Below are 13,907 nucleotides of genomic sequence, written 5' to 3' on the forward strand. Positions count from 1 at the left end.
AATAAAAATGTGGACTAGCAGAATGAACCTAGACTCTGGAGACAGACTGCCTGGGTTTGAAGCAGGTTTCTAACTTGTAGCTGTGTGACTTTCATGGATTACTAGAACACTAGTTCTGTGATTCTATTTCTCCAACTGTAAAATAGGGATGATTTTCATAAGCATATTTCAAGGATTAAGTGAGTCAATCCACTTAAAATGCTTAGAAAGGGCCGGGCACACAATAGATGTTATTTATTACTCTATGAGTTGCTGATGAATGGTTAAATAACTCATATGGAATTAGAAAGTCAATTAAATATTTGTCATACAAGACAAAACTTTATATAAATGTAGTTCTGTTATTTATTTTTTCTACTGGCAAAACAGTCCTAACGCGGAATGTACACATATGCTTTCTTAAGAGAAAGAAGAGGGCTTAGGTTGATTGAGTGCCTTGGTCTGCTTGACACAGTAAGGATAGATTTACATGCACTAATTGTTTCTCCTTATTCTCACAACACTCTTGAAAATTGGGTATTTTATCCCATTTTTCTTGCACAAAAGTTGACCCAAATCACAGTGCCTAGCAACATCTGGATGTGATTTCAGGCTTATGTGACTACAACAGCCATGCGTCAACACAGATGTCCACAGCCTTGCTTCCTGTGTCGCCACCGATTTCAAACAGCCACCCAAAAGAGGAAAAACTGACATCATTATTTTTGAAGCATTTCAAAAGCCAGTAAGAAACAAATTATTTATTTGCTATGTCTCTATGGTTTTCTATTTAAATAAGGCATTGTTCTAGCTATAATACTCTAGATGACTAAATCTTTGCTTTAATCATTGAGTAATCTTAAAAAATGTAATCCTGTAAAACAAAATATTTTCTGAATCTTTAAGGATAATTAATATAGGATGCCTCAGAAAAGATGGGCTGCGGTTAACAGGAATAATTTTGGGGGAATATAGTAACCTAGAAATGAACTATAACTTGCTGAATTTTACTCTTATTCAATATTCCTTTGGCATATGTAGACATTCAGTGAAACCTACCATTCAGTGAAACCTACAGAGAATACTCTGTCATTTGAGACAGTACCAAGTTTTTTGGACACATTGCTTGCTTGCTTGTTTGCTTGCTTGCTTGACAATTTTATTTCTCCCCCATATTTGTATGTTTATTTATTTTTATTTATTTTTGCATAGAAAAACTGGGTGTAGGCCAGAGGTACAGGAGGTGAGAGGATTCACCAGAGACAGAATGGGGAGCAGAACAGGCAGATTTACTGAAATACACTCTTGAGGGACCAGCTGGTGAGACAGGAGAGGTCTGCTGCGCCCTATTTGAATTAGCTCCCAGAGGCTTTGACTCAGCCTGTAGTGGCCATAGCACTGAGACTTAACCCTAGGCCACCAGGGAGGCCCAAGTACACACTGCTTTACATGCTCAAAAATAGAAACAGGGCCTCCCTGGTGGCACAAGGGGTTAAGCACAGCACTATGAAGCTATCCACAGCCTCTACAGCATGACTGGAGGATCCCCAGTCCCGCCAGGGCGTACCCCACATGGCACAGCAGACCTCTCCTGACTCACCCGCTGCTTCCCTCAGCAGTTGTATTTCAATGACCCACCTGCTCTGCTCCCCACTCTGTCTCTGGTGAATCTTTCTCCCCACCCCACCCCCACACCTCTGGTCTGTACCCCAGTTCCTGTGTGCATAAATAATAAATCTTTGAAAAAATAGAAACAAACATCCAGTGTTGATGCTTGTTTTAGAAACATATGCATTGACCTGAGAAATGTTAAATCAAGTACATAAAAGAAAATAAATGATATATCTCTTTCAGGATGTCTGTCTGTATCAAATTACTAGTGTTATTACTAGTAATTTGGAAAAGGAGACTCAGGATATATTTTATTTTCCCATGTTTTTTTGCTATTTTCATTTATGGTGAGTAAAGGAAAAAGGAGTAAGACCAAGATAACCTTTCCATTTTGTCCTTAAAACAGAACAGGAAGAGTGAGCACTGCCATCTTTTGGTTACACAACATAATAATTTTAAATCATTACACTTAGCCAGAAGAATGCAGTTAGTCACCAAACGAACAGAAACACTCCCCTGAAAAGCATCAATTCTTTCCTCATAATATCTTTCTTCTGGAAAGAACTCACAAAGATTCTAAAATCTATTTTTCTTCTTAGTAGAGACAGAGATCATGCCCATGGGTTCAGAGTCTCCGAAAGACTGCTAATAGTTCTAGCTATATTTAATAATCCTAAAGCATCGGAGTGGACAGCGACAGCAGAAGTAGAGAACTGTTTCCTTTAATCATTAGTCAGTTTCACGATTGCCCTAGGAGTCAAAGCTTGAGCAAAAGGATGGATCCCTTCCTTGGACCAGGAATGCTGTGCAGATCAGCCAGCTGTCCACCCCAGGCTTCATCTACTACAGCAAAAGAAACAGATAGGAAGTCTGAAAGGGAATAAGCACATTCCAGGAATGCTCTATTTTTTTTGAGGAAATGGTGCTCTTATAGAAGAAAGCTCTAGGCATTTACCAGAAGGACGGTCAGGCCTGGCTCTCAGCTGTGTTAGCTGCCCAGGACCATAGACATGGCTGCTACACATGTCTCACAAGCAACAGTGCTGAAGACAAGACTTGGGGTAGTTATAGGAGCAGGATGGCACTGAGCAGGTTTCTATGATCCAGCAGACGGGTAAAGGTGAGTCTTTGGAACTCTCGGGTGGCTTCTCAGGTTTTATTGAGCTGTTACATATAGAGCAGCAACCAGATACATAGCAAGCAGGGGTGCCAGGAGGAGCAGGCTGCAGCCCCCCTGCCCAAGTCTTTACCCTGGGCTTCTCAGCCTCTTTTTCCCCCTCTCTCCTGCCTCTCTCCTCCTGCTTTTATCCTCTCCTCCCCCTCCCCCTGCCCCCTTTCCCATCCTCTCCCCTTCCCCTCCCCTTCCCTCCTCCCCTCCCCTCCTGCCCTCCCTCCCCCTCTCCCCACCTCCTCTTCCCCCTCCCCCTCCTCCCCTCCCCACCCCTCCCCCTCCCCCCCTCCCCTCCCCCTGCCCCCTCCCCTTCCTCCCCACCCCTTCCCTTCCTCCCCCTCCCCTCCCTCCCCCTCCCCTCCCTCCCCTCCCTCCCCTCTTCCCATGAACACCAAGGTAAATGAGTCAGTTTGCAACAATGTAACAACTGCAGGTGCCCCATAGGCAAGGCAATCCTAATGGCGGGAGGGCACACAAGCCTGAAAAACCATTTACCCTACAGGTTTGGTAGGGTCTGTATCTTTAGAGGGAATTTGTGAATTTGAAGAGAGGAATCTAGAAAAGAAATATATTCCCTTGGATCGTACATGGGTGCAGAGAGAAAAATATCAAAATTAATTTTTAGAAAAGTTTGTCAAGGTGGCAAGGAAAATGGAAATTATGACCATTTCATAGCAGTTGAGTGAAAGTAAACTAAACTTGATATTTGTATTTCCTCCAATACCACTTTCCAATAAACTGACATATTTTTGGACATAAAAGAGTGGAATGTATCTCTCCCTGTTATTTAAAAAATAATAATAAAAGCATTTCCATAGCTATCAGAGAGTAAACTGTGTCTGGGGAGGACCTGGTCCTATATCTGGTTCCCCACTAACTAGCTGCGCACCCTGAAGTCATGTGATCCCTCTTGAAGAGAGCACACACAGGCCCATGGTAAAATCCTTCACTGCCTAGCGCCCAGTGGCCTCCTTTCTTTTCTAACAGCATTAAGGTTGTCTTCCTAATCTACAAATCAGCTTTCTTCAATTCTGATATTGCTTTTCAGGCCAGGTCCAGTTCAAAGACCTCTCTACATCTATGAATTATTTTCCAAGACCCCTAAGTTCTCTGGTTTGAGAGCAATCAGACTACATCAATTCTAATGATACCTTTAGCTCTAAAATTCTGAGATTTTTTTTCTTCACTAAATCCCTCTAGATCTAGAGAAGGGAGAAAGGGAAACACATTTTATTTCTTTCTTCAGACTCCTCCCTTTTCTGACATGCATTCATCCCATTGGTCTGAATTTCTAAAGCAGTGCTTACCAATACAAGTATATCTATTAGAAATTTTCTACTGGCCACATTTTTAAAGTGAAAAAAATCAGGTGAAGTCAACTTTAATAAAATATATATTTCATGTATAATAAAATATGTATATAAAATAAAAATATATATTTTATGTAACTCAATATAGCAAAAAAATTAATCATTTTGACATGCCATCATTGTAAAAATGAGTGAGATGGTTTATAGCCTTTTTGTCCACCTAAGTCTTGGAAAACCAGAATTGGGCTTTACCTTACAACACACCTCAATTCAACCAGCCCATTTCCAGTGTCAGCGTGCGCAGGGGGCTGCGATTAGAAGACCCGGTGTCCAGGAGCAGATGATGCACAGATAGAGTCCTCTCGATAGAAAGCTGATGCTTTGCCATCCAGGTTGTCTGAAATATAGCCCTGTAGGTTGCCCAGTCCCAGAACCTAGGGAAGTCTAGGACCCACAGAGAGGGCTCAGAGAGCCGGGAAAAATTATCTACTCAAAAATCCTGAGCCAAATGCTGCTTCAAGCTTTCAGTCCATCCCTTCCCAAAAACACTGGAAAAGAGGTATTCCTTTCCTTTCTAACCCTAATGCTGTTTTTACCACAACAAAATCCAAAATGTTTTTCTTAACAGACCATCCCCTGGGGAAGAAAGTAATTATCTTTCTATCTTTGGATTCAGGCAGATAGTGATTACGCACAAAATCCCTGCTGTAGAACAATAAGCATGTGTATTAGGTTTCATTTTTAAATGACATGGAAACTTCCATTAATTCACCAATTCTATTATAGGAGTTGTGACTCAGAGACTGCTTATGATTATTGTATTTTTTTGTTGTATGACATGAAAGCAAAGAAATGATGGAAATATCTAGAATCTACTTTGGATGTCAGTTATCTTGATTTCAGTTTGAGAAATTCTGCCTCCATTTATATAAACACCTGGAATATAAGAATTTTGCAAGCTGTAAAAAGGCTGACTACTTTATAAGGAGGAGATAAAGATTTTTGTTTAAGTACTCAGCACACTAAAATAAAAGTACCATGTATGTATAGAAGTCAGAGTTTCCTACCTTTATCAAAGTGGCTTCTGGCAACTCTACATTTCCATTTTCTCATTTATTGGGGATGAAAGTAGAGTTAGAGGCATTAAAGGGATCCAATTATTTCCTACTTTCTTAGGGAAAAAGAACACACGCACAGATTAGATCAACATCAACTTATTTGTGCCAACAATTCATCACAATGTGCCATTCCAGCTGCCTCCTTTATCCTTCTAAGAACAATTTTGCTGTGTCAGAGGGGTTGGCAGAAGCTATTGGGAGCTTTGGATAAGCCATTTATCAAGTCACTGGTGACAAAATGAGATTTCACTATACCTCATTCAAACCAATCGCTGTGCTAGCTGTTAATCCATGTGCTGTTCGTGTTGCTGTAGCCAGACACCCAACATCACACTTTCTTATTTTCATCAGTGATGGCAGCTCACGAAGATGAAATCCAATAGCAAGAAGGAATTACATTGCAAATAATATAAAGATTTGCAATACTGCATGAATTCAGTACATTATTAAATTAGTACTATGCACTTTTAAAAGGTTGAAACTTACTGAAATGATGCCCCCTCCCTTTCTGGAGGTCTCTTAGACAATCAATAACTCTTCTTGGACTTTGTATGCCCCCCAGCACTTGCCCTGGGTGTCTGACAATGGGCTTTCTCTGAATATTGGTTTCACAGAGGAAAGATGTGGCTTCCAGAACAGTGATGTGAATGGGTAACCTAACCAGTCTTAAATATTTATCTTTTTAAAAAACGTAAATAAATATACTTTTAAAAGTAAAGGTCCTTCATAATTTGTGTCCTGATTACCTGGACACAAGGCAAAAGTGGTCTAGGATTCCTTTTGTTTTCAGCAGCCATTTTCCACCACCTTTGCCCTCAAAATGATCCTTCTGCCTGTCCGCACCCTTTGCTCAATCCTAAGGGGGCATCAAAAGGACTCACATTTGTCACTGTGTGTTGAGTAAAGGAACATCAATTGGAATTTAGCCTAAGTCTTTCAGCTCCATGGAGTCAGTTTTCTTCATTTTGCCCCATCAACTACTTCATTCTGAAGCCAAGTTCCCAGAAGAAAATAAAGTGTATCTCTACTGGGGCTTCTGCCGGTTCCTTTCTGTTTCATCCCAAACTACCCAGAAGTCCTTTGAGATAGCTTAAAACTATCAAGAAATGTGAAAGTTCTGAAATTTTATCCATTTTACACTAAGAAGTCATCTTGTCACTGTTTTGGGTGCTGGCAGAAGACACAAGTCTTCTGGGTCTGAGACAAATGACTTTATCACTAACAGTACAGCAAACAGCATTAACATATTTATGTTCACTTCCCTTTCACCCACATGGTGCAGGGATGGGGTGATGGCCCCAGATAATGCCTGGTACTGTGGATTTGCCTTATAGGAGAGGAGGAAAGGAGCTCAGGGATAAGAGCCCAGCACTTGACAGGCAACGAACAAGCTGCCCCTTGTGACCTACACAATGGCCTGTGTGACTGACTAGAGAAACTGCTCTGTATCAGGAGACAGATCAGCATAAGACCTAGAACACTCAGCAAGTACATGCAGGTATGTCTGATATTTCCAAGTTTCCTTCACATTTACCTTAATCCAAGTTCCTGCACCCTGAGCACTAATGGCCCTGGGCTGACTGTTGAAGATCTTTTGTTGTATCTGTTGCTGAAGGAAAATGTATTGTAGGATGTAAATCTGCCTCACTATGTTTTTAAACAAAATTCATGAATAACTCCTCTCCAGCCCCTCCCATGGTTTCGGTTCCTTTTGGACTATTAGAGAAGCTCTCAGTTTCTGTCAGATGGTAACACTGCAAAAGAACCACCTGCACTCCAATTGATGGAGAGTTCAACATAAAAAAGACAGATATGTCTAATTTAATATGTCTAAAACCAAACTTGTGGTCTTCACACACCAAAGCTCTGCTCAACAGCCCAAGGCAGCTCCACCTTCCCAGTTGCCTGGAGTCATGCCTGCCTCTCTCTCTTGCCCTATCACAGCCTACTCTGTGAATCCAGACCCTGACCTGCCTCTCGCTCTAATGTGAAGCCATCACTATTTCTTGCCTGGACCATTACAATAGCCTGATGTATTTGCTGCTTGGCTCTTTATTTCTTATGTCAATTTTCACTCCCACAGCCAAGTGATCCTTTTAATATGAAAAAGCAAGATCATCTTAAGTCTCTATTCAAACTTCCCATTAACTCCCAACTCATTCTGAATAAAAGATCAATTCTTTATGGGGACTACTAGCTAGGTCCTATACAATCTGCAAACTCTCTGACCTATCTCTATCTACTCTCTTAATTGTCTCCATTCCAGTCATTCTGGTCTCTTGCCAGCTCCCAGAACATACCCAGTGTGCAGGGCTGTGCCCTCAGCCTGGAGTGCCTCCCGTGTCCAGAGGGCTCACCTCTGCTCCTGTTCAGGCCTCTGCTCTCCCCTTACCCTAGAACTCCCCACCCCTCTTCACTTCATTTTTGTTAGTAGAACTTATCCCCATTTGACTACAGACATTTACTTTCCTTCCACTAAAACAAATGATCAACAATCAGGGATTCCTTTTGCCCTTATGTTCATTGCTACATCCCCAGTGCTTAGAAAAGTATTTACCAATCACTGAGCAAGCAACCAATAAATTGCTATTGAATTCATCAACTCAATAAGTATTTGCCATCTACCTTTTCAGCTTGTCGTCCAAGGGAAAAGGAAGCAAGTCAAGAGGAATTTGTAATATGGTGGGTCTAGTGCCACATTTGTAGAAATGTAGAGTATTACAGGTTTATAAAGTAGGCTAGATTTGGGACACCCAGATGGGAATCATTTAAAAATCCAGGACCTGGGCCTCCCCAGTGGCACAGTGGTTGAGCGCTGGGTTGCGAAGCTGCCCGCAGCCTCTGCAGCGCCGGTTCGATCCCCGGCTGCCCAAGACCTGCAGAGAAGTCCCACTGACAGCCTGCGTGTCTCTATTTGTGATTATCAATGTGTCAGTTGTTGCCTTTCTAGGTAAAAACTTGGTGAGGGAACATTTATGTCATAATGGATAGCACAGGAGTTTAATAAACAATACAAAGTCATCTGAAATGAGTTAAAATTATTTTAAATTATTTCATAGTGTTTTGTAAACTTTCCATCCTGGGTTTAAGTACCTTTAAATCTTGACTGAACATTTTGTTGTCAAAATGTCCTCTAATTATTATTAATGTGGGGACACGTTTCACAAAATTGTAACTGCAGGTATTCTACATGCCTTTTTAGAGCCTGTACTTTTCGTGGAACTGCCTTCATCTGCACATACCTCTGCAGCCCGTGGTCTGTGTGGCTCTCTCACTCATCCTATTTGCCCTATTTTTCTGAATTTCCTGGTTGTTTCCTCTACTTTAAGCAACATTTGCTCAAATAAGCCATCAAAGTGGAAACTTCTCCTATAGGTTCAGGGTCTCAAAGTCACTTTTCTCACCATTCTCCCCTTGGTATCTCCATCCTCCTTCTTCCTCCTTTGCCTTCCATTCTTAAAGGTTTGACTGTTTTTTTGTGGTTTATTGGGCTATGGTGGTTTTTTTTGGTCTTTTTATTTCTGAACAGGGAAATTTAGGTGACATAAATTCTCACTTTTCAAGTAAAAACATGTCTTTCTACCTCTGATTATTTTTTCTCTAGAAGACAACTTTGAGCTTCTTTTCTTAAAGAGCAGGGAGATTTGCCTGTGTGCCTCTTCCACTCACCCTCCTCTGGCTACCTTGTTCTTCCCATGGGATGCAGGAATTCCAAGACAAAAAAATCTCCTTAAAACATACCTAAAAAAACTAACTAACTGGACCTCCCCAGTGATGCAGCTGGTTGAGCGCAACGCTGTGAAGCTGTCCACAGACTCTGCAGCGCTGGTTCAATTCCCAGCCGGCCAGGGAGATTCCCACATGGTGCGGCAGACCTCTCCTGCCACGCCCGCTGCTCCCCTCAGCAGTGCTTTCTGTCTGCCTGTTGTGCTCCCCACTCTGTCTCTGGTGAATCCTCTCACCCTCCCGCGCCTCTGGCCTGTACCCCAGCTATTGTATAAATAAAAATAAATCTTTTTAAAAATTTTTAAAAAAACTACTAATAATTTATTAACTGCTGACTACATGCTAAATGTTCTATATCCACTCCATCACTCAGTCTACATGACAACACATGTAGGCACAAAGGCAAAAACCTCAGACTCAGAGATGGTTAGCATTTTAGCTAAGGTATCCTGAGACTGGCTGATCCAACCAAGCATACTCACCTTGCAAACTAGTCAGGGAAGTTGAAAAGGGATAACAAAGCAGTGAGCAAAAGTGCAGCTCTTACAGGAATCACTAGGATTACTGATTAGTAGAATATACTGGCAATACTTGATCCTTGTCTTTGAAGAAGGTTAAGAATGTCTCCTCTCCTACCTGTTGGTCTTATTCTAGGGTAAGCCCCATTCAATATGGTTAGAATCAAATGCTGGTGGTGAAAGATGATTTAAGGATGATTCAAGCTGACATAGCTCATGAGCCCAGTGGCAAAATTCTCAGCACCGTTCAGAACCTGCCTCCTTGTGCTATTCCTTCCCACCCCATTGTCCATCTTACCCAAGACTAAGCTTTCCTTTGTCTCAGCAGCTGCCTGAAAATAGCGGATCCTGCAGGACATGCCCTTCTCTATCTCACCCAGTTCCATTCAAATCAAGCTAACTTTAGCCTGAATTGACTGATTGTGTCTTTCATCTTTTTCCAGTTTGTCCAAATATATTCATCACTAATCATTCTGATTGGTATGTCCTTAGACAAGTCTTGGGTTCTTGTGCTACACTGTTCAGCTGGTTTCTGGGACTACAAGGTCTTGATGACCAGTGGCAGGTGCCACCATTGGGGGAACCCATCTGCCTTGTCAAGGATCTTCCAACAGCACCTGCTACTTCCTGTTTGAAAGCTCAAGCCCCAAGTAGACCCACCACTAAGTCAGTTTCCAGTCAGTTCTAGTTCTAGTTCTCAGCTCATTTGCATAACAGAAATGACACTGAACCCAGAGGTGCCCAGGCCCCAACAACCCGGTGACCAGCTATGCCAACCCACTCTCCTTCCCTGCCTCTCTCTGAGGATTCATCTGTGGGTTACACATCTTCCCACAAAAGGACTGTCCTCCAGTCTGAACTCTAACCAGGACATTGTCATGGTAGTGAAAGGTGTTTTTCACATCTCAGTCTTTGCTATACCGTTGTCACAATTTCTGTGATGGCTGAGCACCATCTATGTGTTCTATGTGCATTACATATTTTGATTCTTAAAGAACTTTGTGAATAAAATGAACTAATTTCCACAATTGAAGATGGAAAGTTATCCAACAGTACGATAATTATTCTAAGCTCACACACAGCTGGTTAGTGGCAGCTCTAAGCAGTCTCACTACATGACTGCTATCCAAACATTATTCCATCACCCCATTACTGTTGAGTTGATTCAGAATGTAAAACAACATATGATGTTTGTATAGCACCATTGTTTTCAAGCTTGCATATCTTATTTCTTCATCAGGACACTCACTTGAAGAGGCAAGATAAATGTTATTTTTAGCAATAGTTTGTCAATTCAGTTTCCTCTCGGATATGGCTGCAGCAATTTGGGGAAAAATATAAAAGAAGCAGAAAGGGACTAAGGAGATACCAAGCTGAATGAAAATGGAATTGGATTCATAACAGGGGAGAAGTTGGTGGATTGGGTGAAATGGGTTGAAAGGGTCAAAAGGTACAAACTTCTAATTATAAAAAAAGGTAATTCCTGGGATGTAATGTACAGTCTGGTGGCTATAGTAAACAATACCTTATTGTATATTTAACAGTTGCTAAAGAGATCTTAAAAGACCTCATTATAAGCAAAAATATCATATTATACATAGGAAAGAAAATGAATTTGAATCATAGCGGTGAACAATTTGTGATACATACAAGCATGGAATCATTAGGTTATGCACTTGAAGTTACCCTAATGTTTTATGTCAATAATACCTCAATTTTAAAAAGTGGAGCTGGGGTTCTCACTCTTCTCCTGGGACCTGCTCTGTTCACAAAAAATGTTGTCATTATGTCTGGGTAGTAAATCCCCAGGATGTCATCCCACTTTGAGAAGGAAATAATGAGCAACCCCTGTTACAGATAACAAGCAAGGAAAACACAATGAAATTTATACTGAAAAAGATCGTTGATAACAGAGTAAGAGAATCTAGAGTTAAGGCTCTTACCAGAGTGCTCTGAAGAAGGGAAAAAATCTGAATTGGGTTCAAGCCCAATCATAGGTTTCTAATTCTTTTCAGAATATTTGCGATCCTACGATGTAGAAATCATGGGCCATAAAGGAAGAGAAGAACTATTGTAAATGGTGTCAGTGAATTGGTGACTCTTGCATTTTTTTGGTTTTTTTTTAAAGATTTATTTATTTATACAAGCACTGGGTACAGTCAGAAGCACGGGAGGGTGACAGAATTCACCAGAGCCAGAGTGGGGAGCAGAGCAGGTAGATGGACAGAAGACACTGCTGAGCGGGGCAGTGGGGCGGCAGGAGAGGTCTGCGCGCCATGTGGGACCCTCGCCGGTGGCCAGGGATCGAACCGGCGCTGCAGAGGCAGCGGGCAGCTTTGCAGCTCAGCGCTCAATCACTGCGCCACAGGGGAAGGCCCTCTTGCTTTTTTGGCAGCTACTTAGTACATTCCTACCATGTAATGGACACATAGTCTGTATTAGCCATTTGCTTCTCACAACTTCATGCAATAAGAATTACTGTCTTCAGACCTCCCTGGTGGCACAAGGGGTTGAGCACCGCTCTATGAGGCAGATCGCAGCCTCTGCAGAACGAGTTCGATCCCCAGCCAGCCAGGGAGCAACTCACATGGCACAGCAGACCTCCCCTGAATCGCCCGCTGCTCCCCTCAGCAGTGTATTTCAGTCAATCTGCCTGTTCTGTTCCCCACTCTATCTCTGATGGATCCTCTCACCCCCCGCATCTCTGGCCTGTACCCCCGCTCTTGTATGCATAAATAAATAGATCTTTAAAAAAAGAGAGAGAATTACTGGCTTCCTTTTCAAGATCAGAATGCTGAGATTCAGAAAAACCAATATACAGTTAACAAGTTTATGTATCTGAATTACAAACCAGGTTTGTCCTGCTCCAGAAGTTGCTCCTCACCATGCTACATCTTCCATATCAGGTCTTCCTCTAAAGAGAAAAATGGTTGAGGTGTGCAAGCACAGTTCCCATTTATGTGCCTCAAATTCTATCACATTTACTGCCTCTGGGCATTTCAAACTGCCTTTTTTGGAATTATAGAAGCTTGTTTATATACAATAAACTTAATTCATTTAAAATTAACATGGATCTTAGCTATCGATTAAGTTTTTGAGAACAATAGAGCAGAGGCTTTTCAACTTTTTTGAACTTGACCCACAAAATGAAAAGTCCTTTCTATCACGCTCCAGTACACACAAACACACACATGTGTAACTGAAGTTTCACAAGATTATACTTTCTCTACAAACATAGAACTCTGACATTTTGGATTCTAGTCTAGTCTTTCCCTCTTTCTTTCCTTTTCTTTCTTTGTATTTTTTTATTCATAGTCTTCCTTAATGATCCTTTTGTGTGTGTGGTAAGAACACTTAACATGAAATCGACCCTCTTAACAAATCTTATGTACACAATACAGTGTGGCTAACTATAGACACCATGTGGTAAAACCCATCTCTAAGACTTATTCATTTTGTATATAACTGAAATTTTATACACGTTGAACATCACTTCCACCTCTCCCTTCCCGCAGGCCCTAGACACTACTTTACTACTCCTACTTCCAAGCTTAACTATCTTAGACATCTCACATAAGTCAAATCCTGAAGTGGAAAACAATTATAGAAACTGCTGAAAAAAAATAAATAATAGATTTTTCTTCTTTTTTTAAAGATTTCTTTATTTATGCATACAAGAACTGGGGTACAGGCCAGAGGTGGGGGGGGTGAGAGGATTTACCAGAGACAGGGTGGGAAGCAGAACAGGTGGATCTGCTGAAATACATTGCTGAGGGGAGCAGTGGGCAAGTCAGGAGAGGTCTGCTGCGCCATGTGGGTAGCTCCCTGGCCAGCCAGGAATAGAACACGTGCTGCAGTGGCTGCGTATAGCTTCATAGGTTGCATCTTAATCCCCTGCGTCACTTGGGAGGCCCAGATTTTTCTTTTTAAATACTGGTCACGGGCCTCCCTGGTGGCGCAGCAGTTGAGCGCTGGGTTGCGAAGCTGCCCACAGCCTCTGCAGTGCCGGTTCGATCCCCGGCTGCTCCCTGGCCACCAGAGGAGGGTCCCACATGGCGCGCAGACCTCTCCTGCCTCCCGCTGCTCCCCTCAGCAGTGTACTTTGGTCCTTCTGCCTGCTCTGCTCCCTGCTCTGGCTCTGGTGAATTCTCTCACCCTCCCGTACTTCTGACTGTACCCAGTGCTTGTATAAATAAATAAATAAATCTTTAAAAAATAAATAAATAAATACTGGTCACAATCCACTGTATAGATGTCAGGACCCACTTGTGTATTGCTACTGCCATTAGAAATGCATTAGAAGAACTTGGACTGTTTGTTTTGTTTTTGCTTTATATTACACAACAGTGTAGTTAAAGGTGGTATTGAAGACTTGTAAAGTAGGTGGGACAAGATAAGAGTACGAGGAGAAAAAAATCTATTTAAAAAATTAATAACCAGTGGCAACTCAGTAGAAATATTAAAACCCTTATGC

At 41.8% G+C, this 13,907-nt stretch overlaps 1 protein-coding gene across 1 annotated transcript in view; it reads left to right on the forward strand.

The window, feature by feature from the left end:
• The first annotated feature begins 6,632 nt into the window (after nt 1-6,632).
• Nucleotides 6,633-13,907, forward strand: part of NDUFV2 (NADH:ubiquinone oxidoreductase core subunit V2) — a 65,007-nt gene continuing 57,732 nt past the window's right edge. The window contains exon 1 of the mRNA XM_037508830.2: nt 6,633-6,687. The gene's annotated coding sequence lies outside the window, so the exon portion shown is untranslated. The remainder of the gene's footprint in view (nt 6,688-13,907) is intronic.

This window comes from Talpa occidentalis, unplaced genomic scaffold (genome assembly GCF_014898055.3).
Source record: "Talpa occidentalis isolate TD23 unplaced genomic scaffold, MPIMG_talOcc4v2.1 talOcc4.13, whole genome shotgun sequence".
Lineage (NCBI taxonomy): Eukaryota > Metazoa > Chordata > Mammalia > Eulipotyphla > Talpidae > Talpa > Talpa occidentalis.